Consider the following 25897-nt stretch of genomic DNA (forward strand, 5'->3'; position numbering starts at 1 on the left):
CTAAACATTAACAGAGTTTTCTAACCTTATTACATTATTACAGGGAATTAGGAGACCCAGGACCATTTGGGTTATGGGTATTGAGAGTCAGAGTGGGAGCAAACATATCGACATGTAACTAACTCACTCCTACTCATCCGTCTATACACTTCCCTTCCAACAGACAGTCTCCAACATCTCTTCACGCCCCTGCCTTACATACTATCTCACACCACCTACTGGCATCCACACCCCACAACAGCCCCAGTAAACCACAACACAATCAATACAGACTCCACACAAACTTTCCACAACTCTATACAACTCTCCAATGCCCAACTTTATCTCCCCCTTCCCCTACACACAACTAGCCCAGGCCTGCTTTCTGTTGTACTGTTTTCGTTTTTTTTTTTTTTTTCTTGGAAGGAACAGTTTGCGGGCTCCTGGTCTTTGGTTCCTTCTTCCTTGCATTAAATAAAATGTATCAGCCTTAGACATTATGCTGCTCGATGGAATAAACAAATGAGAATTATAGCCTTTCACACGTAATTATTACCCATAAATTGGTTAGCCATATCCTAGTCGCCTTTCACGATACGGCTCCGTCTATTAATTGACCGCTGGCTAGTTTTGAGCCACAAGGTGACTGAAAATATAAACAATGATAATTTATGCAGTATCAGCCTAAATCACGTTTAACATAGATAAAGTTTGTATAAGAACAGCTTTGACATAATATTAACTACATGCTGGAAAATGTTGTTTTGATCGAGGTATGAATATGGATTTTTAAAAAAGCAGTTTCTCATAAAACGCGAACAGATGGAGAGACACCGATATTGAATTTTCCTCGTTCATTGCTAAGTAGAATCATAACATTATTCAGTAAATACTTTATATAAAACCAGTTCTATTTTCACTCAATATTTATCTGTTCTGAACGCGGTTGTGGTGGATACTTAGAAAATTCTCAGTGCAGACATTTTCATCTTGTCCAAAACTCGCAAGCGGGCATTTTACTTGCTCGACATCGCATCGTGTACGGGATGGCCTTGTTTCTGAAACTACTTCACTTCTGGCCCACATTTATCTTCCCTTCATGGCATACCACCCTCCTTCATACTCATACATTCTATTGTGTTGTCATCTTCCAATCTCCTTTCCTCAGAGGTTTCTAATTCCTGTACTGTCTATTAACCAAGCTCTCGTTTTTCCTTTTTTTTTTTTTTTTTTTTTAAATTCAAGAAAGAAGGAACCAAAGGCCAGGAGCTTGCAAACCTTTCCTTCTAAGAAAAAAAAAAAAAAGAGCCAAATTCAAGATCCGTTCATTTCGAGATGCCTGGACACACTGCTTTTGAAAGACTGGAGATCATAGGAAGTGGGAAATACAGACGGAGGAAGACAGTTCCAGATCACTCACTGCTCATCTCCATTACTTAGTTTTAGCAGCAGAGATATTGTCAAGGGCAATTTTATCACTCTGCACATCCATCAAATTATTGACAAACTATACAGCTGCGGACATAAATATCGATGCACTTCAATACGATAAATTACTAAAGAGTGAACAATGAATTCTGCATCAGGGTAACGCAATCTTCGCAGCAGTCATATATATATATATATATATATATATTTTTATAATTCTGTGTATGAGTTTCACAATTGCTCCGTTAAAAAGTGGATTGGTATTATTTTCCGCAGCTGTACGTAATCGGCAAAATAAAATCTATCTACCTATCTATTGCCAGACCCCGTAATCCCGTAAGGGGTGGCCACAAACATATCTCATCCATGTCGCCCTGTCCCCCGCCATTTTGCAGCCCTGCTCCCAGCTCACTCCCCCCCCCTCTCTCCTATACCCCCCCACTCCATCCCCTCATCTCATCCTTGGCCTCCCCTTCCATCTCCCCCCTCCATCTCACTCCCATACATTCTCCTTGTCAGTCTCTCACTCTCCATCCTCTCCACATGGCCAAACCAGTTTCTCCTAACGCTTCCCATCACATCCACATCCTTGGTAATAGGAATAAATAAAAGAATTAAAAATCGGCTTGCATCGAAGCTCTTTTTCTGCATAATCATCATCATCATCTAATCCTACATTGCCCCACGAGGAGCGTAGGAGCCCGTGGCTAGGCAGTTGGTCCCGACATTTAAGATGAGAGTGACCAGCCTCACTCATCCCCGAGTGGCATTACATGAGCAATCAACCCCAACCAGCTCTTGGATATAAACCTTCACCGGCTCAATCCGATTGGAGCGCAATAATTACCCACTAAACCACCAGGCTCCAAAATTTGGTTATATGGTTACCACCCAGCGTAGTAAATGGTTTCCTGGTGCACAGGAAACCATTTGGCTTGTCACTCAGTGTAGAGTCACCCACAGGCTGAAGGAAGTGGAAAAAATGAAGGAAAGAAAGACAGAAGAGGGAGTGTAAAGTCACCCGTAGGCAGAAGGACAAGGAAAGAATGAAGGAAAGAAAGACAGAAGAGAATGGAAGGAAAGAAGGATGGAGAGGAAAGGGCAGACATCCGAGAGCAACACTACATCGAGTGAGTGGATGGTGAGCAATCTTAATTAATTTTGCAAAGTTAGTGAAGCCATATGAGTCTAAGGCAACTCCTTCTTCCAGCATCATTAACTGCATATCAGGTAACAGGATTTTTTTTTTTAGAGTAGATGATAAAGGGTGGTTGGAAGGAGGAGGAGGAGGAGGAGGAGGAGGAGGAGAAGAAGAAGAAGAAGAAGAAGAAGAAGAGAGAGAGAGAGAGAGAGAGAGAGAGAGAGAGAGAGAGAGAGAGAAGCTTGAACTCTTTCGCTTATTCACTTTCACACCTTCAGTCACGTTCACTCACCGTCCCTTCTTCCCAATCTTTCTTTTTACGTCTCCTTTTCAGTCTCTACCACACACTCTACTTTCACTTACTCCATTTCTGTCGCTCCTTCAGGTCTATTTCCTTATATATATATATATATATATATATATATATACATATATATATATATATATATATATATATATATATATATATATATATATATATATATATATATATATTATCTCTCTCTCTCTCTCTCTCTCTCTCTCTCCCTCTCAACGAGTTCGAGAAGATCAACATATAAAGGTGAAGTGGAGTGAAGGAATGCTGTCACCAAAACACCACACGTATGTATAGCAAACATTTAATAATATGTATGAAAATGAACGGACGGAAGTGCGCCAAAAACCATGTGAACAGGATCGGTGTTGTAGAGAGACATGTAATTGCATCCTTACAGTTTTTCATGGCATACCCTTTTTTCTTTCCTTTTTTTTTTTTTTGGGGGGGGGGGGAACTGCGTGGCTGGTTAGTAGTTATACCATTATTTTAACACTTTTTGGATGCACTTAGGTAACCCTACCATGGCACGTGATTTTGTTTTCTTTTTTTTTTAATGTAGGAATGGAATTACAAGTTTTACTGCCTCGATCTTGTTCCGATTATTTTAATTATTATTATTATTATTATCATTATTATTATTTGCGCACGACTATCCTACATCTTGATACATATTATCATTTTGTTATACTTGTTTTACTGATTTGTAAAGACTATGTAAGGAAACTCCAAAGGTTACTGAAAGTTTTTCATTTTTAAGAGCACAGCAGTAGTGAAAGGATTAAGGAAAGCTATAACTAACCCACTCCAATCGTAAAGTATTTTGAGATGAATAACTTTTTCAGGAGACAGTAACAAGAAAGAGCACTGAGAGAGCGTAAAACACACACACACACACACACACACACACACACACACACACACACACACACACACACACACACACACACACACACACACACACACACACACACACACACACACACACACACACACACACACACACACACACACACACACACACACACCGTGCAATTGATTTTGACCTAGCTCTGTGCCAATGACTTCTAATTGTTCTTAAACGTGCATCTTGCATGGCTGTTAATATCTATCTATCTATCTCTCCATCTATCTATCTCTATCTATCTGTCTGTCTATGTGGAACTGTCTCCCTCTGTCTATGATTCCTACTGCCTATGATCTCCAGTCTTTCAAACGCAGTGTATCCAGGCATCTCGAAATGAACGGATCTTGAATTTGACTCTGTTATCTTGTTTTTGTTTTTTCTTGGAAGGACTAATCTTGCGGGTCCTGACCTTTGGTTCCTTCTTCCCTGCATAAAAAAATGCTTGTGTGTGTGTGTGTGTGTGTGTGTGTGTGTGTGTGTGTGTGTGTGTGTGTATGCGCTTGCGCTGGCTGAGGAATGCGCGTTCAGTGTTTTCTAGGTCTCATTTCATTCTCTGTATTCACGACTGTTTAACACACACACACACACACACACACACACACACACACACACACACTTGTATAGATAGACACACAAATAAAGATACAAACATAGACAGATAGATACAAGAAGAAAAGATAAAGGTCAGAGAATGAAAAAGTAGGTAAGAAGAATGGAGGGCGAGGAGAAAAATACGGTAACTGCGTGGACACTGCGAAGGACGGAGAGAGAAAGAGAGAGAGAGACAGACAGACAGACAGACAGAGAATGTTTTTGACGATGGAGTGTGGGAACGAGGTTAGCTACTGAAGAGATCGGACAAGGATGTAGGCTGTTGCCGTAGGATAAATTAATGGACAGTTTGAGAGAGGTGTGATGTTCGCTGCTACAGAAAGTGGATTAATACAACGGGAGAGAGAGAGAGAGAGATTCATGGAGAATTTTCCGTACAATATCAGAGCGATTTATTTTCCCAGAACGAGAGAAAAGAACTGTACATAGAGGAATCTATATGTGTATACTGTAAGAAATACAGAACTGTAAAATCGACAAATACACACGCTATGCTTTTTCCATTCTTTAACATTCAGGAAAATCCCCTACACCCTCCGTTGTCGAAATCATATGATATTTTCTAGGCAGCTTTGAAGTCCACCCAGCCCTCACGTCCTCAATCCCTTTGTGGAGCGGAACATCACTCCGCCTGGCCTCTCAGACTTTGCTTAAGTTTTTGTGGACATGGTGAAAAAAGTGTGAAAAGTGCCAGCTGTGCGGGTGGGCGGCCAGCTGGTGAAAGGTGAGGTGAAGTGAGGCGGTACGTGGCCCAGCTGGCACTATAACAAGATGGATGTTTTACCCATACGGGATGGTCCGGAAATTGCTTTCCACTCGAAACTCATCTGGCAGTATCCTATGTGTTGCGGTGACGGCTCTGTCTGCTGACGTGGGTGTGGGTGTGACAGAGAGAGTAGGTAATGAGTAAGTGATGGAGGCTAGCCATGGATAAGACTGTGCCCTCCCACCAACTCACGGAAAATCGCCATGCAGAGTGGACGAGGAGCGTTATATTTGGACCTCCCTATAAAGTACGATATGACGTCTATATTTCATACTACTGTACATAGCTCTTTCATTATATAAAGGCCGCTCGTAGTCAAGGACGTACTGGATGCCGTTTCAAATATCTATATTAAGAATGATCCCCTATGAACAGAAAAAAAATTATCTGATACGCCATCGTCTAATGTGTCTGAGCCAGAGGTGTTGTGGGCAGGCCGGCCATCTGAATTGGTAGTGTGTGACGCAGGAAGTTACGGAATCAGTGGTGTGGATATTCAAGCTTCTTCTCTGTATACATAGTAGAGACAGCGCAATCTCAAAGTTTCAGATTTTTTTTATACGTCCAGCTCTCGACAAAGGCTAAATTATCCAAAGGAACAGAAGACATCCTGCTGATCACACACCTGCCGCATGTCACTAGTTTTGCGCTGACACCCATTGTTCATTCTGAATGCAAACAAGGGTTGCCTACATTTGGACACGTGTATTGATATCAAGGGGAGTATTTTTAGATGTCAGTGGGTTTTATAGAGGATCAACAATGTCTGCCCGTACGAATTTTGTGGAAGAGAACTGTACAGAGAGAGGAACATTTCCTTGTATCTGTACCTAAACTGCCTCATTATATAACCTAAAGGCCTCTGTCCTGTTTTTCTACTCCAGTGCATTGTTTGGAGAATACGAGGTCGCTGCTGTCTGCCTAAGTCTCTCCCTAAGTCAGTGCTGCTAACCTCACTTATGAAAGAGTAATTGGTTCTTGGGTGCATAACCAATGTGCACCAACTTCCACTTCAATTGCATTTGCCACTGTTCATTCCCTCCTTCCAAGTCGTTACATAACTCGTCTGCCTTCTCCAGTGATGAAGCATTACCTCCTAGCACTATGCCCTCTGCAAATTGTGCATTAGGCTGACGATATCCACATCCATATTACTGATGTCAGTGATAAGTAATATTGATCCTAGAACTGAATCCTGGGTACTACTCTTGTAACTGATGTCCTGTAAGAAATTTTCTGATTAACTACCACTCTTTGGCTCAGTCACTCAGTAAATTTTCGATCCATGCAGCTAGTTCTCCCCGAATTTCCAGCACACGAGTTTTTGCCTCCAACCTTCGATAATGTAGTCTATCAATGTTTTCTTGAAGTCTATCTATCTGTCTATCTATATATCTAATAAGACGCCTTAATCCTGCAAGGGGTGGCCACAAACAAATCACCTCCATGTCACCCTGTCCCCTGCCATTTCTCTGCCCTCCGCCCAGCTCACACATCCCACTTTCATGTACCTCTGCACTTCATCCCTCCATCTCATCCTCGATCTCCTCTCACTCTCCTTCCCTTCACCTCACTCACATATACTCTCCTCGTTAGTTTCTCATTCTCCATCATCTCCACATGGCCAAACCACCTCACTGTATTACTCCTAACGCTTTCTGTCACACCCACATCCACACCACAACGCTCGCTCACTTCCTCATTTGTCAGTCTGTCTCTCCATGAAGCTCCACATGCTCCTCTCAGGTAACTCATTTCAGCTGCTATCTATCTTGATAGCAACTTCATTTCTTGATAGGCCCAAGCTTCATTTCCATACGTTACCTATGGTACGTTGCAATACGATGGTATCACAATACTGTCGTGCAGCGACTTTGTTTATTCCATGCTCACTTCTCTATTTCTTATCACTGCTTTTAATGAACCAGCAACGCTTCTTCCCTGTTGTACCCTCTCAAGCACTTCATCCTCTAAACTTTCATCCTTACTCATAACACACCCAAGTATTTAAAAGCATTCACATTTTCCATCACCTCACCATCCAGCCTCACTGGGCATTCAATGACTTCATTTCTCTCGAAGACCACAACTTTATTCTTCCTTACATTCAACTTTAGGTTCCATTTCTTACAAACTCTCCCAAACTCACGCACCAGCCTTGCAGTTCCCCTTTGTCTTCACTTAACAATACAGTGCTTCTGCAAACGACAGAACTAACGCTGCCCTCTCTCATTAGGGTCGCTCCAACATACACTGTCCTTCCTTCTATCTTTTTTATAACTCCAACAATATACAAATTGAACAGCCATGGAGTCATGACGCATACCTGTTTCAGTCCAACATTCAGATAAGAAAATTCACCCAGTTCACCATCCACATGCACTGCAATCCTAACGCCCTCATATAGACTTTTCATGGCATTAAACAGTTTCCCATTCACTCCATATATTCTTAATATTTTTCACATTCCTTGTCTATCCACTCTGTCATATGCGTTCTCCAAGTCCATGAAGGCCGCATGAAAATTTTTTCCCTTCTCTAGAAACTTTTCACTAAAGATCTCAGGATGACCATCTGATCTACACAAGCTCTTCTCTTCCTAAAACCTCCATGTTCCTCTCCAACTAATTCCTCGGTTATTTTCCTAACTCTGTTAATAAATATTCTACCATATACTTTTCCTATTATACTAAGAAGGCAAATTCCCCTATAATCACCACACACTTCTTTTGTCCTCCTTCTTTGTGTAGGGGAATAATTATACCTGACTTCCAATCCTCTAGGACTCTACCTTCCTCCCAGTCCAATTTGCACATATTTCATTTCCATTCTACTACGATCTCTCTCTCCCATGCTTCAGCACTTCACCACACACACCATCAGTTCCTGGGGCTTTCCCCATTTTGGCTTCCTGCGTTGCTTCCATTACTTTCATCCTGATGATCACGTCCTCCCCTCTCATCTCCCTCTTTCTCCCAACCATTCCTCAGCCACTTATACTTACATTACTTTCATTCTCCGTGTTTAACAATTCCTTAAAATGTTCTCTCCATCTGTTCACCTTTTCTTCTTTTTCCTCTAGCAATCCACCATTTCTATCTTTCACTCCCTTGCCACCTTCTTTATCACTCTGTCTAACCATCTTTAGCTCCTTCCAGAATATATATTTTATTGCATTCCCTCCACTTTACATTGAAATTCCTTCCAAACTCCTCATCTACTCTCTCTTACTAACCTTTTCACCTCTCTCTTCTTCTCTACATGTAACTCTCTATTCTGTCTCTCAACTTCTTCCACACCTCTCCTTCCTATCCACTCACTGTATTCTTTCTTCTTTTGTGTCACAGCTTGTCTCACCTCTTCATTCCACCATACTGTTCTTTGCACCCCTTTTCGTCTTCTCTTCACCTCACACACCACCTCATATGCTGCACAGACTTTTTTCTGTGAATACCTAGCACACACCTTCCATCTACCCTATATACTCTAAATTATATTTACCCAATTGCTCAGTCATTTCTCTCTTATATTCTGCTTCTTTTTTTTTTTCATCATCCCGCAAACCTTTCTACCCTCTTTGTATGGACTGCTTCGTACCCTTCTCTCCTTCTCTTTATCCAGTGCATTTGTACCTTGACTCCCACCACCAGCAAGTGGTGGTCAAGAGTCCATATCCCCAACCTCTGTATGCTCTGGCATCCAACACATATCTTATTCTGTCATCCATAAACACATAAGCAGTCATTGTCTTCCATTCATTCAGTTCACCACCCACTCGTCTCGTCACTCGCCACGTATATCTGTGGATCATTTTGTGACCAAAGAGAGTATTGTCTATCACCAACCCCCTCCCTGCACAAATATCCACTAGAGCACTACCATTCTCATCCACTTCTGCAGGCACACCCCACTCACCAAGTACTCTATCCACCTTCACATTCCCTACTTTTTCATTCATATCTCAAAACAAAAACACTCTCTCACTCCTCTCAAACTTCTCTATGCATGCACCCACATATGCCCACAACTCTTCTTTTACTTTGCTCTCACGGTCTTCTGTCAGCGTACATATACACACAATCGCCCACACTTGTATTCCTGCTTTCAATCTTACCCACACAATCCTTGATGCAATACTCTCTTATATTCTCCTTCCATCTCCTACACTTTCCTCTGGCTTCTCATTCTCACCTACGCCCCCACCAATCATATTCCCTCCCTCTCACACTTTCACCTCAACACCTGGTCTCAGTCAGTCCACATATGTCCATCTTTGCATCCTCAAGCACCTGGACAATCTCTCCCTCTTTCACCTCATCATTCACACCCCTCACAATCCACGTCGAAATTCGCACCATGTCCTTTGTCCGGTCCTTGGTCGTCACGTGTGGGTCAGTCCGTGTCCGAGGCATTTTGGCTGTCTTTTTAGTTAGCTGTTTTCTGGGGAAGGGCACTAGCTCTGCCAACCCACTTACTGACACGTATGGAACGCGTATAGGTTGATTATAAGTTCACCGACCAACGTATTAAATGATATCCTGGCTTTGAAGAAATCACTTGGTTTGTCACTCAATGTAGAGCCACTCTAGAGTTGCACGACATTAAGTGAGTGGATGATGGGCGCCCTCACTGAATACAGAACCTCATGTCACCGGTACTAGTAAATTTCAGAGACGATGAAGAGGAAAAATTCAATCAAAGTGGTCAAACATGAACGATGCAGCCTAATTTTTTCCCAGCCATAGATGTAAGGGTAAATGGACGAAGAGAGAGAGAGAGAGAGAGAGAATGTTGTCGTGCCTCACCCAAAACCCTTTAAAACACTAGAGAGGAGACTAATGAGTCTTTTTATATGGAGAGGAAGATCGAGACTACAAAGAGAGAGAGAGGAAGGGACGGTAAGAGAAAGAAAAGGGGATAAGAGAAAGGGAGGGGAAAAGGATATCGAGAGGAAGACGAAAAGAAGGGTGAGGAAGAAATGTTGGTCACAGGAGATATAGGTGGGAGAGCAGGAAGAGGAATGGTAAAAACTGAAATGGAAATATACAAGGCAGAGGAAGGGCAAGAGTGTGGGAAGTGGATGTTGAAAGAGAGAGAGAGAGAGAGAGAGAGAGGAGAGGCAGTGTTTCAAGATGACAGGCAGATGAAGTTGAACAGAGGAGATTAGTAGACTTACATAACATGAGAAAAAACCACTTGTACTATTTCAGAAGAGTGAAAATTAAAGTGTAAACTATGAACAGAAGCGTGTGAATGAGCTAGACTGGAAACCAAAAGTGCACTGCTGGTGGTGGTGATGAGTGTGTGGATGGACTGGGAATGTGGAGGGAAGGACAGCGAAGTACAGATGTCATTATGGGGGTTGGGAAGGAGGATATATTGATGGGGATAGGGCAAAATCCAGGATATTCATAGATGCAGCATAAGGAACGAGCGTCACCAAGGATTAACACAACTTTTCAAATGATCAGTGATATGTAGGAGGAATGATATCTGATAGGGATATCTGCAGGATGAGGCAAGAGAGGGACACGGAGGAAGCATAGCATAGTTAGGGATGGGAAACAGGAAAAACACAAGATTACTAACGGTTTTGAATTTTAACAGCATCTCTTCGCCTAAATAATTTCGGCAGCGACAAGGATAGAGTTAATGTGGGTGGGAGTTGGGTCATGTAGGCCAGAACAGGGTGAGGCTAGGAAGGGTGAGGCAAGATTGGTTGGACAGGGCACGGCAGTGCAAGATAGGGCAACGGTGAACACAAGAACAGGGCTGATTAAGACGGTGTTGATTAGACAAATATGAACTGCGGTTAATCAGATTAGAGTAAAATAGTATCAGAGAGATGGGGACAGGAAAATCAGGGCAAAAAGGAACAGGGATGAGCATAGTAAGGCAGGTTAGAACAGAACAGAACATAGTAATGTATTGCAAATGAAGGCAGTGTAGGGCAGGCTGTGGAAGGGTATGGGGGGGCAAAACAATATTAATCAGGGCAAGTCTGGACAGGTCCGCTCACTACCCAGGTTAAGTCAGGTCAGGTCATGTCATGTCAGGTGCAATGGGAGCTCCAGGAAACACAGCAATGGCAAGGTGTACCAGGTGACTCAAACTGTGCATTAATCAAAATTATATTATTTCACCAGTTGCGGCCATCAATAGAAAAGCATCTGCACCCCGCGCCCTCAGCTAATTCTTGATTACCAACAAGCAACTTTATTATTGTTTTATTTTCTGCTGTCATGTCACTCATCTTTCGAACACTTATTTGCTTCTCTTTATCTCCTTAGCTTCTGGGTGTTTTATTACTCCTCTCCTCTCAAACTTCACCGCCCTTCTTCCTTCATCTCCTCTTACCATACGTCTTCCCTTCCTTCCTTTCCTCCTACCATTCTTCTTCCCTTCTTTCCTCTCTCTCGGCACCGTCATTCTTCCTTCATTTCCCATGCATTCTTCATCTCTCTCTCTCTCTCTCTCTCTCTCTCTCTCTCTCTCTCTCTCTCTCTCTCTCTCTCTCTCTCAGGTGTGGCAGGTGGGCCCATATATTTCCCAGGGCACTACGCCTTGCCACAGGTGATGAATGACCATTGTCCACACCATTTTTTCAGTGCTCACATGGCCGTTTGTGTATGTGTGTGTGTGTGTGTTGCTTGATTCCTCTGTATTATTTGTATTTGTATGTGTGTCATGATCTAGCGATATATATATATATATATATATATATATATATATATATATATATATATATATATATATATATATATATATATATATATATATATATATATATGTATATATATATATATATATATATATATATAGTGACCCAGGCAGTGGATGAAAATATATCAAAATGCCTGATTATGCTAACCTCTGCACAAATGTTGCCAGTTTAGCTTTCTGTGTTAAGAAGCAGACTCATGCTTGGTGATCTACCCGTCCTGGCTCAATGGCTGAGGTAAACCGGGCTATGAGTGCTGCTTATCCTGGCCGTGGGGTTGGCGGCGGGTGCTCCGATCTGCATGTCTCGTGAACTGTTTCGTTTTATTTATCCGAGACTATTTGCTATTACCTGGTTAAGCATCGGTGATCAAAATTCTTGTCATTCTGTTGCTGTGTTGGCGGTGTTTTTTATTTTCTTGTTGCACTCTGGTCCCTATTATGGTAGTGTAACCCTTTGGATGGTGGTACAATTAAGAGAATCAGAAAGTGTGTGGTGAATAAGCCTCTGAGTGTTGTGACGAAGACCCACACATGATGAACGAAATTATTCCTTCCTGTGTACTGCTGTTTATAGATGGTTTGGCGCTGAAGAGAAACGCCTTCATGAGGTGGCACAGATACGGCCAGGGGGCTGAACTACCTGGTTACACAAACGTCTCTAAGCTCCTTCCCTATTCCCCGTGATGATGATGGTGGACTGGAGATCAGGAACTTAAGCCTGCAGTCTACCGGGTTCACATTCAGCTGAGAGTGGGATTGCAATTACTACTGCAATAGATGAAGAACTGTACTGTATGGTGAAATGACCTAGTAGTTTCTTTAATGGCTATCTTCCGTTATCCATGTTTCCGTCCATCTGTGTGTCTGACCATCAATCTGTCGCTCAGTCCTGGGATTGACGCCATAACATGATTATATCCTGGCAGCCTTAACTTCTTCAGTCTCATGACGTACGCCATCTTTTTGCTGCCTCCAGATTACATTATTAGCTTAGGAGGGACGAGGGACTAATTTGAGAAGACAGCGAATAGTCATCATTAAACTTCTTCACTATGATTGATCCAGCATCACTTGAATAAAGTAGTGTATATAATGGAAGAAACAGATAAATTAAACATTATTGCGCTGAAGAGGTTAACAAATAACCTCGTAACTCCACATCATCTCAAATGCTGGTGCTGGAGAGGAACGCCTTCACGTGATGGCACCGATATGACTGGGCGGCTCCACTGCCTAGGTGTACAAACGTCCCTCAATTCCCTTCCCATCATCCAAAAGGATGATGGAGGATTACTGTCGAAGGGATAGTTTTCCCTGCAGTCCACTGGATTCACATTTCAAATGAACTTGGAACAGTAGCAATAACTACTTCTACTACTACTACTACTACTACTACTACTATTACTACTACTGCATCTCAACTGCTGTCTATTACATCTTAGCCCAACTCCCAGCGTATACGTCCCGAAGCTTCCTTGTACCACTGAGTACTGAGACCGTTATTGAAATACGGCTTAGACGACATTAGGAAGGATATAAACAAATGTTTATGGAGAAATCCTGAAATCTCGATAAAGAAATTGGTGCTGAACTTTGCAGCAGGAAGACAACACTGTGGATGCACCTTGGCCTCACCCACTATCACCACCACACGCTGATTCTGGCTTTCAGGATTAAAAACTAGGCAAAGGAGCTTGGAAGTCAGGAGAGGTGGGTATGCCTGGGTGACAGGATGGAGAAACGTGAATAAAGTGGGGAAGAAATCTGAAGAACGCTGTAGGAAACAATGAAGAAGTGGAAAGACAAAACAGTAAAAAAAAGGGATGAAGAAATAATGGCAGGAATGGAAATTAGAGTAGCAATATATGAAACAGTAAGGCGTATCTGTACAGTGATGTTATAATGACGGGTTGTCGACTGGGTAGAATTGTAACTGTTTTCATTGGATATGAAAAACAAGTATTTGCATGTGAAGTCTGTCTTTGTGCTGAAGTATTTATGAAAGCCCAATGCAAGCAAAAAACAAATATATGAATGCATTCGTTGGGAGTACACTGAAGTGAAAGCCAAGCTACATGAAGCTGAGATCCATATATTTTTAAAGGTGTTTGATATGAAACTCAATATTTTAGCTTTTTATGGGGCGAAAGACAACTAAAACGCCAGGAATACAAGTATAGAAGAAATTAATAAAATGCTTGAAGATGTAGGGATGACAGTGCAGCAAAAAACCATCGAAACAAGGCCGAGCCAGTAAAACGACATATCTACACTACATTTTCTTTTTGCCTAACACCAGTGGTGGGCATTAACGCGTTAATCGTTAATCCGTTATTAACGAAGCTAGTGTTTTTGTTAACGAGTTCAAGCGTTAATTTGTTTTTGAACTTGACGGATTAGCGGTAGCTTCCGTTAACATTTCCGTTGATCCGTTAATCCGTTAATTATGTCTAAAACATTTCAATTTAGGTCAGAAAAGCTTCGAATCGACATTTAAATCGTCAAATTGATAGTGTCAGAGTTAATGATGAGTGATACCGTGATTCAGAAATCGATACGAATTGTGTGTGTGTGTGTGTGTGTGTGTGTGTGTGTGTGTGTGTGTCGGATCTGAGTTCATTTAAGTTATATGAACTTAGATCTGAAGTTGTGAACCATCTGTTATATGATATAACAGATGGTTCACAACTTCACACAGGTTTCATAACGGCATACTTCGACCATGTTGCTGGAAAGAGAGAGAGAGAGAGAGAGGGAAAAAAAAAAAAGGCAGCTCATCAAACGGTGAAAAGTCAAATAATTTCCCATAATGATTATTTCTACTACTGTCATATCACTCACTATCCGCAAATTCCATACATACCATGCATGTACTGACACTGTACTCATATATACTCGATACTCGAACAAGGTATCGATACTGCGGGGTTTAAGCATAGTGTTGGTGGTATCGACTCTAAGCCAACAGAATTTTGGAGTTTGGACTGTGGAGGGATGATACTCACAGATTCAGTTTCATAGTGGTGGCGTCTCAGTCCAGTACGTCTCAGTAGTCGGCCAGGACAGAAATTCAGAATGAATAGGCAGGAAAGTGAGGAAACTGTTGTGGCTGGTGATGGTTTCATATGTAAAACTAGCCGATTAACGGTTAACTTCCGTTAATTTTTGGCAGAATTAAGCCAAATTAACTGGTTAACTTTAACAGCTAATTATCTCATTAACGGATTGTTTAACGAAGGTAACGTTTTTCATTAACTTGCCCACCACTGCCTAACACACTTTTGTGCAACTTGGCTGGTTAATACGTACCTACGTCAGATGGTTTAGGTGTAGAAAAGCAAGTGGATTTAGGCTAGATACGTGAAAATTAATGCTTCTGTGTTCGGACGTCACAGGGGATTTTAACTGTTAAGGCGTTTAGGTGCGTCAGAGCCACCCTTACATAGTACATCGTTCGACATGTTATTTTATTATTTTTTTTTTTTTATGTTCTCGACTCTGGGCATAGGCTTCACAACCTGCTTATCAAGGCCCAGTAGTCCTCCTACATACCATACACCTCTACATGTCACCACTTCGGCACTAACACCCACCGCCCATATTGAATACATGCTAGAGCTGTCTCATACAAACTGTTCCCTGCCCCAGCCGGGATTTGAACCTCGGTCCGTTAGAAGCGCAGGCCACCTCTCTAACGATTGAGCCACCTTCATTTGTACCTCACATCTCAGCTATTTAGTCCTCAGCTATAAGAAAATCCAAAATTATAATTGGTTCGATATTTCTAGGCGACATATTTGCTGTTTTAGAAACTGAATGGCTATGACTTTCTTGTTTTATGACTTTAGACGCTGAGCTAATTTCCGGCGACGAGTGTGAAGATTCTCCTCGACAGCAATATAACCTTTGAATGTCATGGCCGACCATAAAGACTAGGCTTTTCCCTTTTTTTTTTTTTTTTTTTTTTTTCTGGCATTTTCTAAGTTTTTCCTTTTTGTCTTATATGACATTGAAATTTACACACGTTCTCCAGGGAACATGACTACTGTATTGATTTGTTTCTCTTTTAGCTTTACTTGAACATTGTTTAAGCAATATTGACTTTGGAATTGTTTAAATTTTGCTTTAACCTTTCAGTAAAAAATCTTATTTTTCACTGTCTTTAAAAATGACTGTATGGAATATGAATGTCGGAAAAGAATCGTGTGTCTCATTCAAAAGCATACAAAATAATATAAAATGATTTCCATTTTTCCTGGCAAAATGACGGATTATTGGAATTAGTTCCAAGTCAACAGTGGCAGCTAAGAGTTACAAGATTTGCCGGCCACATAATCCTCCCGCCTTTATAACAAAGAGTGAGTTTCAGGAAAGTGCTGGTCTCGTGCTATCGTCGGTAATTAACAAAAACCTTTCAGAGGTTTCACCGAGAAGCCCTTTTCATTGCCATCACCACCAAACGAACCCAGCCTAATGGCAGCGTCACACTGGGACAAAAGTGGCTAACATGCGAGCCAGTTTTGCGATCCGCTAGCCAAACTGACTCACGGTGAGCGAGATTTTGCTTGCGAGGCGAAATGGATAACAATTCTCACTCACAGCTTGTTAGTGGGATTAGAACTCAAATGAGCCTACATTAATTTTGTAATTGGTGAGAAAATATTCTGTTATTCACAGAAGGAGACTTTAAATAAAATTGTTAAGTAAATTCAATTTAATTCTTGTGGCTTTTATTCACTTTTATTTTTTTCTTGTAAACGGCCATGCCACGTTGAGTACACCGCTTCCCGTCCGATCAGCGAAGTTAAGCAACGTTGGGTCTGGTTAGTACTTGGATTGGTGACCGCCTGGGAACACCAGATGCTGTTGGCATCCCTACGTGTCAAGTGGGGTTGGTGGAGGATTAGTGCCCCTCCCTGTAAAACAATTAACTCTAAGCCCTTGACCACCCCGTTTGGGATACATGGCGTCTGGCAATGGATGGATGGAACATGAAATAAATATTCGGACACTCGAGTGACCAGCTCGCAGAGGCTGTCTGTTTTGCCTCCAAACAACAAATATCCTGTGACAAGGAAAACTCTAGTAGACTGCTTTGTGGCTCTGGAGTTGCTAAAGTACGTGAGGCGGTTACAAAAACTGAGGAAAAGGGAGTGGGTACTCCGTGGTGGTTTGTTTACAAATGACCACGAGGGCCCAAGGTAGACGACACTGTTAGCAGTTTCGGCACGCAAAAACACACGAGTGTGACGGACACTCGACTCTGCTAGCCGTTTTGGCTCGCAAAACTGGCTCCCATGTTAGCCACTTTTGGTTTAGTGTGACGCCACCTTAACGCAACAGTTCAGATCTAACTTTTAATCCAGCCCTACCCAGTCTAACGCAGTTTAAAGTAACGCAACACCGAAATGATCTAGTAACTCCATCACTTTCCTTGGTAGAAGAGAGAGAGAGAGAGAGAGAGAGAGAATACATTGCCCATTTTATTAAACATTGGATCATTCAGCCACAGTATTCAGTGTCCTCCAGCTACAGACTGACATTGAGAAGAGGGTGAGACAGAGACTGTGTAGATGGTAAGAGACATGGCAGTGATGCTGGTTCATGACTGTCTGATGCACTGAGCGCCATAAAGTGTCCTACTACTTTTTCTTTCAAAATACACTGCCATTGCCACACCGTAAAAAATTGCAAAATTTACGACGAAGTTATATGACTAAATTTAGAAACTGTGTACATGAAGTATATAGATTATATTTTATGACCGTTATGCAACGAAAGCAGTAAGTTGTTTTTATTGGTCCGATCCAGTGTCTGCCAAAATAGAGTCCTTAATTTGGTGCCGGAAATGTTGACTCTCGTGTGCTGTACTTGGCTACCGGTGTGCGACCTGAAAGGGAAGGAGTTGCAGATTCTTCTGGTTCCCTCAATATCCAGTGAGAAAGCGACTGTGCGCAGTAAAAGTAAAAACACTGTACCGCGTTCCTACCATGAACATCCCCTCTGTGAAAAAACAAACAAACAAACAAGTGTTGCGTTCTGCTCCTTCTGTTCATAAATACTGATTAACAGATGAAATAATAACTTTCAGTCTCAAATGAATGTCAGGACAAATGCTTACAACATAATAATGGCAACTTGTTTGTAGCTGTCTTGTGGTGACGGTCACCACTTAATAGCATACAGTATTACTTGCTGTTTTGGTGCCACTTGAGGCAATTTATATTTTATTCCCCATTTACTATAAAGTTTGGTTCTGTAAGTGTGTGCCCCTTGGCGAAGCAGCATGCAAGGGCTGAAAGTCAGCGTGAATAAGTAACAGTCATCGAATGTTCACAGCTGGCCAAATTCAGTGAAGAACATCCGAGAAAGCTCTAACATACTTTCGGCAAAAAACAACTTATAAGCTTTTTTCATTTTTATTACGTGTATGTAATGGACAATTGTTCTCTGAGCGAGTGAGAGCGAAATGAAGAATGTTTTAGTTAACCGGCCACCACAATGTAATGTAGGTGCCCAGTTGCTATCATGCCTCAGTTACTGACTTCTTGCTTAGCTTCACTCTCGCAGGGTTTACTAGCAAACATGTCTTTAATGATCTGCATATGAATATTAAAAAAAAAACGAAAGCAAGTAAAGGAAATTGGATTCTTTTCATCATGGCGTGACGAAAACAAGCATAATTGGAAATATTCAATTTCCGTTGACATGTTAAATATTAAAACAGTTTTTGCAGCAGATATGGAGAGATTTCAGCAATTATAAGATAAATAACAATGTACTGATCAGTGAGGATTTTTTTTTTTCATTTGATAGAAGCGATGCCATAAACCAGAGGACGCACTAAGGAGCTATCATCTCTCTCTCTCTCTCTCTCTCTCTCTCTCTCTCTCTCTCTCTCTCTCTCTCTCTCTCTCTCTCTCTCTTCATGGAAAATCTGTGAGTTGAAACTGAATTGCTGTAGGTTGAGGTCTGAAGGGAACTAATCTGAGGGAACAAGTACCAAAGAGGAGTTCGGTGAGTAAAGTAGAAGTTCTGGAATATGACAGTGTGACAGTCCAGCCATTAGCACAACAAGATACCTGTGTAGTACGGGGTAAGGCATGGAGATGTGGCACAATGGATACATCTCTAGCATTTGCCATAAAAGTATTTGTTAAACAATGCAAGAGAGGCAACATTCCTTCTTACTTGCAGGGTAGGTAGTTTATTTGAAATTCCTAAATTTCGTCCAGTTGTTTTAGTGCAACCTCTCCACATCCGCTCCGCAACGGTGAATAATTTTCGAGCTGGGAATACGCATGACTCCTTTAAATTATAGGTAACTGCTCGTCAGTGAAGAAGTTACACATTGACAATAATCCAAGTTTCTTTGAGGTAGTAATGAAAGAATGAACTTCGCAAGATTTTTTTTTTTTTTTTTTTTTATGTGTCCGACTCTGGGCAAGAGCTTCAGGACCTATCCCAAGGCCCAGTAGTCCTCCTACACACCTCCACATGTCACCACTTCGGCGCTAACATCCACTGTCCATATTGAATACATGCTAGGGCTGTCTCATACAGGAATGGTGTGCTGGTATTAGCGGGGGTATGTTTACGACATGTCGGTGGCTCTTCTGGTAGATGAACAAAGTCTGCTTTTTTATGAAATTCAAATATTTAAACTGTTCCCTGTCCCAACCGGGATTCGATCCTGGGTTAATTAGGACTGCAGGCCGCCTCTCTACCGATTCAACCACCGCCTCCCTCAAATCACTGGTCTTAGGCGAATTCAGAGTTATTGATGGTACTAAGTAAAAGTTCCAAGGAATGTGAAGGTTTCCATGGCTCTAGAACAAGGATTTTCCCTAGTTCTAGGGTCTGGATTTGGCAAAATCTCTAGTAAGTTGAGAATTGTGGTATTCAGATTATAGCAGGCAAATTTTCACCGTCTGACTTGGTATTTCAGTGTTGGTAGTGTTGCTAATGGTATTGATGACACCCATGGAAGTACGCTGGAGGATACTTCATAGGATCCTGGGTATTCAGCAGTGACGCAGTTATTTGTTACTTTTCACATACCTGGTGGCCGGTTATATGACTGCAGACTAAACTGGCAGAATCGAAAGATGTCATCTAAAATGGTACTGTCTTTTGAAATTCGTGGCTGAGGGAAAAAGAGTAGAAAGTGGTAATTCCAGGTCATTTTGAAATGCTTATTGCCGCTGAGAACCCTGGCGAACAGTGCCATACCTTTAAGCTTGTTGCTCTGACAGTAGCTGATGAATATTTTAGAGAGTGTCCAAAATCAAGGAGCTCCATAGAAAAAGAACAAGGAGAGGTATGTCATGAAAGTCTCTAGAACAAAGACAGTCACTTCTACTAAGCCGTGTAGGAATTCTGCTTCAGGCCCACATCCCAGGTTAACTATCTTCGGAGAGTAGATGGACAGCTTGTGTAAGGAGCGAGTGGGTATATTGCTCACTGGGCTGAGTATTTTAAGCAGCTGTAAGTAGCAGAACCTCTAAGTGGAGAGTACAAGCATTAGCTGCTACTATAGCAATCAACAGTGCCATGACTTCTCTAGATAAAATCATGAAGGCAATAGCTAGGTTGAAAAGTGGTTGGGCAGAACAGTGCAACATGCGCCCGTGCGTGCGTGTGTGTGTGTGTGTGTGTGTGTGTGTGTGTGTGTGTGTGTGTGTGTGCACCGAAGAACACAAAACACTAACATACAAAGTAATTTTACAAACCTAACTATTTTACCAAGATTGACCTAAAGTGAAAACCATGAGTGATATTAATTCCCATCTCAATTAGTTTGCATTTTCCCGCAAGAAATGTTGAGATTACTATGCTTTACCCGGCCCACGCGAGAGCACGTAATTGGATTGTATGCTTAGGAAATGCCCCCTTGCTTTCAGTAATGGCCAGTTTGTTAAGGTGATGTAAGAATTTGGCTGTCCAGGTACACCCCCCAAAAAAGTATCGGCCCCTTAGGGTACGATGGTTGTGAAAACGAGCAACTTCCGCGGACACACAGGAGTCTATAAATGTGGTACCTCAAAACATATACCACTCAGTATGTGCTTCTTTTTGCAATATTGAGTTCTAATAATTACCAACGATAATATTTGCACTTTTAATTACAGGATGCCCCATATATCACAATGCTTCGTCCATGTTTCAGAATGATACGTGCTATAATGGGGCCGATACTTTTTTGGGTGGGTGTATATTAAATTTGTAAACCGTGAGGAATATGCCAAACACAGAAATGAGAATCTTGTTAACTCTATTGTCTTTTTTCCGCTTGGAGGTGATGCTGAATAATGTAAATTAGCCTTTTTTCCTAAGTCAAAGGTTAGCCTACTTGAATGTTGTGAGGAAAATGGGGCAGTAATATATACCTGTTTGTCATTATTTAAAAGGAAACCTGCTGATGAAGTAAAGAAATTGATGACTATTTGGTGAAAATTGCTGGGAAAAGATACTCGAATTCTAGAAAAAAGGATATATGCAAAATATATTACTACGCCCCTCTCTCTCTCTCTCTCTCTCTCAGGACATCATTGTATTATATCCTCTTATATTTACCACAAACTGACACTCAAATCTATGACCCGTGTTGAGAATCAGAAACATCCTTTAACTTCAAGACGTTAGCAAAGTAATTAAGAGAGAGAGAGAGAGAGAGAGAGAGAGAACGTGCAACAGTGTACAATATAGCTTAGCAGGACAGTGTGTAGGTGGCAGTGTGTGTAACGTAACGATATGGCGATGAGCTCTGATAGTCACAATGTGCTATGTGGAAATGTTATGAACGTGTTTGTATAGCACGAGTCTGTGTTTATAGTGTTAGTGCTGTGTTGTGGTGTTATGAATGTATGTATGGCGCGGTAGTGCTGTGTGTGGTGATGGGGGATTGTGTGCGCGAGATGTGCAGGTGTGGTGATAGCGTGAAAAACTACCTGATGAAGTGTGATGATCTCCAAAATGAGCTATTGTTATATGTTTTTTTTTTTTTTTAATTTGTGATCAATAAGATGTATGACACTGACAATTCTCTCTCTCTCTCTCTCTCTCTGTCAACGACCTGTGTCCCTCCTCTCCACTCATACTCGTACTTCACCGCCCTTCTTCCTTCCTCTCCTCTTCCCATACTTCTTCCCCTCCGTCCCTTACTCTCACCATTCTTCTTCCTTTCCTTCCTCTCTTTTGGAACCGCCATTCTTGCTTCATTTCCCTTGTTTTCTATTCCCCTTTTCGTTTCCTCGGCCGTGTTTATTCCTTCGGTCCTCAGCTCCTCTTTCCCTTCTTTTATTTTACTTCTTGTCGTAATCTGTTCTTCTGTCTATCATTCTCTTTAATTTTTTTCTTTCCTTCCTCTTCTTTTGACTTGCATATACACTCCAGTTTTACTTGTTTCATCTGATCAGTTTCATATTCTATCTCTTGTCTTTTGTTTTCATCATCTCTAGTTTTACTGTTTTTATTGCAACAACAGCAATAATCATAACTACGACACCGTAAAATTGTCCAAGGACAATTTTTATAAAGAAAAACTTCCCACAGCTATTGCCAATTAGAAGCCGTGCTATATAGGTCACTAACCTTGTGCATATCACCTTAGGTCATCACAGTCCATAAGTCCACCAAGTATGGTGGCTGTAGCTTTAATCCTTCATAGAAAATTATGTAACACCCTGAATATCCGGAAAAGTCCCAGTTTGATTTAAATCCCGGTTTGTTGCAGTAACATTTCGGATGTAGAAGGTGATGCAATCGACCGTTTGTCTCTGACCTTGCTTTGTTCACTTAGCTTTTGAAATCCCTAAGCCTTCTCTTTTAAGGTTATTGGGTTTAGAATTTAGTCTGCCCATCATCTGATTTGTTGTGAAGTAGATCAGCGTCTGAATTGCAGTGATTCTTTTGACCTTTCTTTTCATCATTTAGTGGTGACACATTGCAGTGTGTTCAAATCTGTTTTAATCACCATTGTCCTAATGCTAAGAAGACAATAACTGTACTTGGTAATTCATAAATAATTCTTTCCACAGACAATATAAGTAAGCTGAACGAGAATGGCGCTTGCAGTGAAATGACCTGCCTTGTTAGCGTTATGTGTGTGCGAGAAGAGCTGTTGTCTGCACTGTAAACTCCCAGAAGACAATGTGTTACCAAAATGAAGCTGATTCATGTGGTAGTAATAAAAATTCTGGCTGCCGTTAAAAATTGCTCAGTGAGAGGAATATAAATGCTAAAGCAGCTTCCAGAAATGATAATCGACTAACTTCCTACTTTGTTTCATTCTTCACAGCTAAGATATCTTGTATGAAAAATGAGTTAAAATGCTTACTTCAATGAACAGTTCTAGTTTGCGTTCTAACCACGGTGGAAAACAGAGTATATGTTTTCATCATTTCTTTCATTAAACTTGAATAATGTTTTACATCAGAGTTTAATAAAAGCATTTTGTCCACTTGGGTCGCTTAATGACTCACAGATGTCATCTGCGTATGAGCATGCAGCAGACTTTATTTGTATAATATTTAACATATATGATTTTGAGAGTAACTTTGCAGTGAGACAAACATGGCTTGCTGTGACTGCGACCACTATTCACGAAACCTAGAGTCGACGTTCAAAGTATGTTAAAATGTCATTCAATCTCCAACCTGTCATTCTTGTCTACTGAGCAGAGGAGGATACACCTGACCAACTCCTACTGCTACAAGAGCGAATCGGAGTCTTTCCACTCATCCAATCTCCTTACAAAAAATATCCCCCCCATTCTCTGCGGCTTTTTACATATTTGTTCATGAAATAATGTTTGATCATCTGCATTTTACTGGTGTTCTTTGAGGCGCCTCTGTGCTACGTAAGTCGTATATGCCGGGAGGATCCGAGAGAGTAGTAGTTGAATACATCTGCCCAAATTCAGTTTCACTTCTGTTTGGAGTTCCCTAAAGATTGGTTTAAGAGCAAGTCTATTCACAGTTTCCACCAATAGATTGTCGTCCCTGGTTGGCGCGCATGATGTAGTAGATCACTTTTACGCTGATGGGCGCTCAATTTTCTGTGATTCTGACATAATTTTCAATACACAGAATGAACTAGAATCCTTAATGTTTCATACTACGAACTAGATAACAATGAGGAGACCTAATCGTTTCATAGCAAAACCGAGATCATCATTATTCGAGGGAAACAAAAAGGATGATGACGCTGCGAATACCTTGATTCTTGAAGCTGCCGAGTCACAACTTCGTCCACTGAGTTCTGTTCGAAACTTGGGTACAAATTATTTGATCTCAAAGCTAAATTACGAGGAACGCATTATTCAGGTTGTAAGAATGTGTAATTTGCACATTACAATGTGTAACAGTACTCTTTGGTAAAATTCTGAAGAGACGTTGCCCTTTACCACTGTTAGTATGTGTCTCCCGTTCATTTTTACAGTGCTGTATGGACCCGGTCTTTCAAATAATATATTAAAGAAGGCTCAACCTGATTCATATAGGACATCAAGGGTTATGTTTGGTCTCCGGTCGAGAACTCATACAACCTCATTTCTAACCGAGTTGCACGGCTTCACACTAAAGGTCAGAACAGAGTTTAAACTGTGACCTATAATTTCAAGGTCTGTCTTTTGGTAAACTGTCTGCCAAAATGTTAAAACTTCCATCAGCATCCCCAGGTATGATATTCCAAGGTGAAGATGTTCCTTTGTGTCTCAAGGAACCAAGAGCTGCTCATCAGTTACCTTTTTCTAATCAGTTGCTTTCTAATATGACTCCTGGCATGTTGTTCAGGCAAATGAAGTAAGCGAGTAGACTTAGCCAGGTAGTAGTCAAATGGTGGAACATAACGCCAAAATTGTGCTACCTGGGAAACTGTTAACAATACAACTGAGTTACACACGTCAATGGAAAACTTTTAAAGAGGCAATATGTGATATTCAAAATACTGTTCTCAAAATCGCAACCAAAGAGCTGTAAAATTAAGAAAATTCCTAAGTAGGCACTAAATCTGTGTTATGGGGAAATTATTAAAACCAGTGTGTGTGTGTGTGTGTGTGTGTGTGTGTGTGTGTGTGTGTGTGCGCGCGCGCGATCAAGAGGATCATTCATTATTTCCATTCACCGTTATTGATACTGTGATCTATGTGGTTTTGCTGCAATATTCGACGTTTTATCTGGCCTACACTTCCTCTAATACTAATGTCTCAGTGTAATAGCACCGTAGTCCTGTTGGAGAATATTACATAAGTCTTTCTTCCCGGCTCTTGTGTCGAGTCTCCAGGTGGAAGAAACAACCTCACTGTCAGGTCTTCATCGAGGTAGTGGGGAGTTTTGGTGAGGTGACCCGTCGTCAAGTAGGTACAACAGGATATCTTCTCGCTATCCAGGATGTGCCATGAGTTCATTATTTCAGTACTTCATCACTGGTTAGGTTAAGGATGACTTATTTGTACTATCGAAGTGGCTTCTCAAATTTAAAAAAATTGCATTCGTAGTGCTGAATAAAACCAAAAATGCTAAACTGAGCACAATAACTGATTCAGGCGTACGTCCCGTCGAGCTTTTCGACATAACGGTCCAAAGCCTTTCTGATAATCTGCACAATTGGAAATAAGATGGATCATTGAAAACTATGCATTGCCACCAGGTAAGTGGGGCGTCACGTGTTCGTTTTAGTTAAAACAACAGCATTTGCATGTTTGCCTCCTTGAACACGTTACTCATTTCAGATATGGGCGCCTGTAACTTCATTTAATAGATTACCGATGTACATTAGGTACCTGCCTACCGTTAAATCTTTTCAGGGGCCGCTCAAAACCTTCTCATTTTTTGAGAAGTTATGTTGTGATGGGTTTAGTTGTTGCCACTTCTGCAATTGAAGTCTGTATTGTACGAGTATATAAATAATCTCAAAATTCTTGTAACTGCAAATATGGTTACGTGTTTCGAGCAGTAATTATTTCCTTTGTAAGAACTGGTGCTTCATAAAGACCATATTAATATTATTATTATTATTATTATG

General features: G+C 41.2%; 1 non-coding gene across 1 annotated transcript; it reads left to right on the forward strand.

The window, feature by feature from the left end:
• The first annotated feature begins 16625 nt into the window (after window positions 1-16625).
• LOC145402609 (5S ribosomal RNA) lies at window positions 16626-16744 on the forward strand. Its single transcript, XR_013897827.1, has one exon. It is a non-coding gene; the product is annotated as a 5S ribosomal RNA (ribosomal RNA).
• Window positions 16745-25897: the final 9153 nt, after the last annotated feature.

The sequence above is a fragment of the Coenobita brevimanus genome, chromosome 6 (assembly GCF_032717465.1).
Source record: "Coenobita brevimanus isolate Jiangsu-jjx chromosome 6, ASM3271746v2, whole genome shotgun sequence".
NCBI lineage: Eukaryota > Metazoa > Arthropoda > Malacostraca > Decapoda > Coenobitidae > Coenobita > Coenobita brevimanus.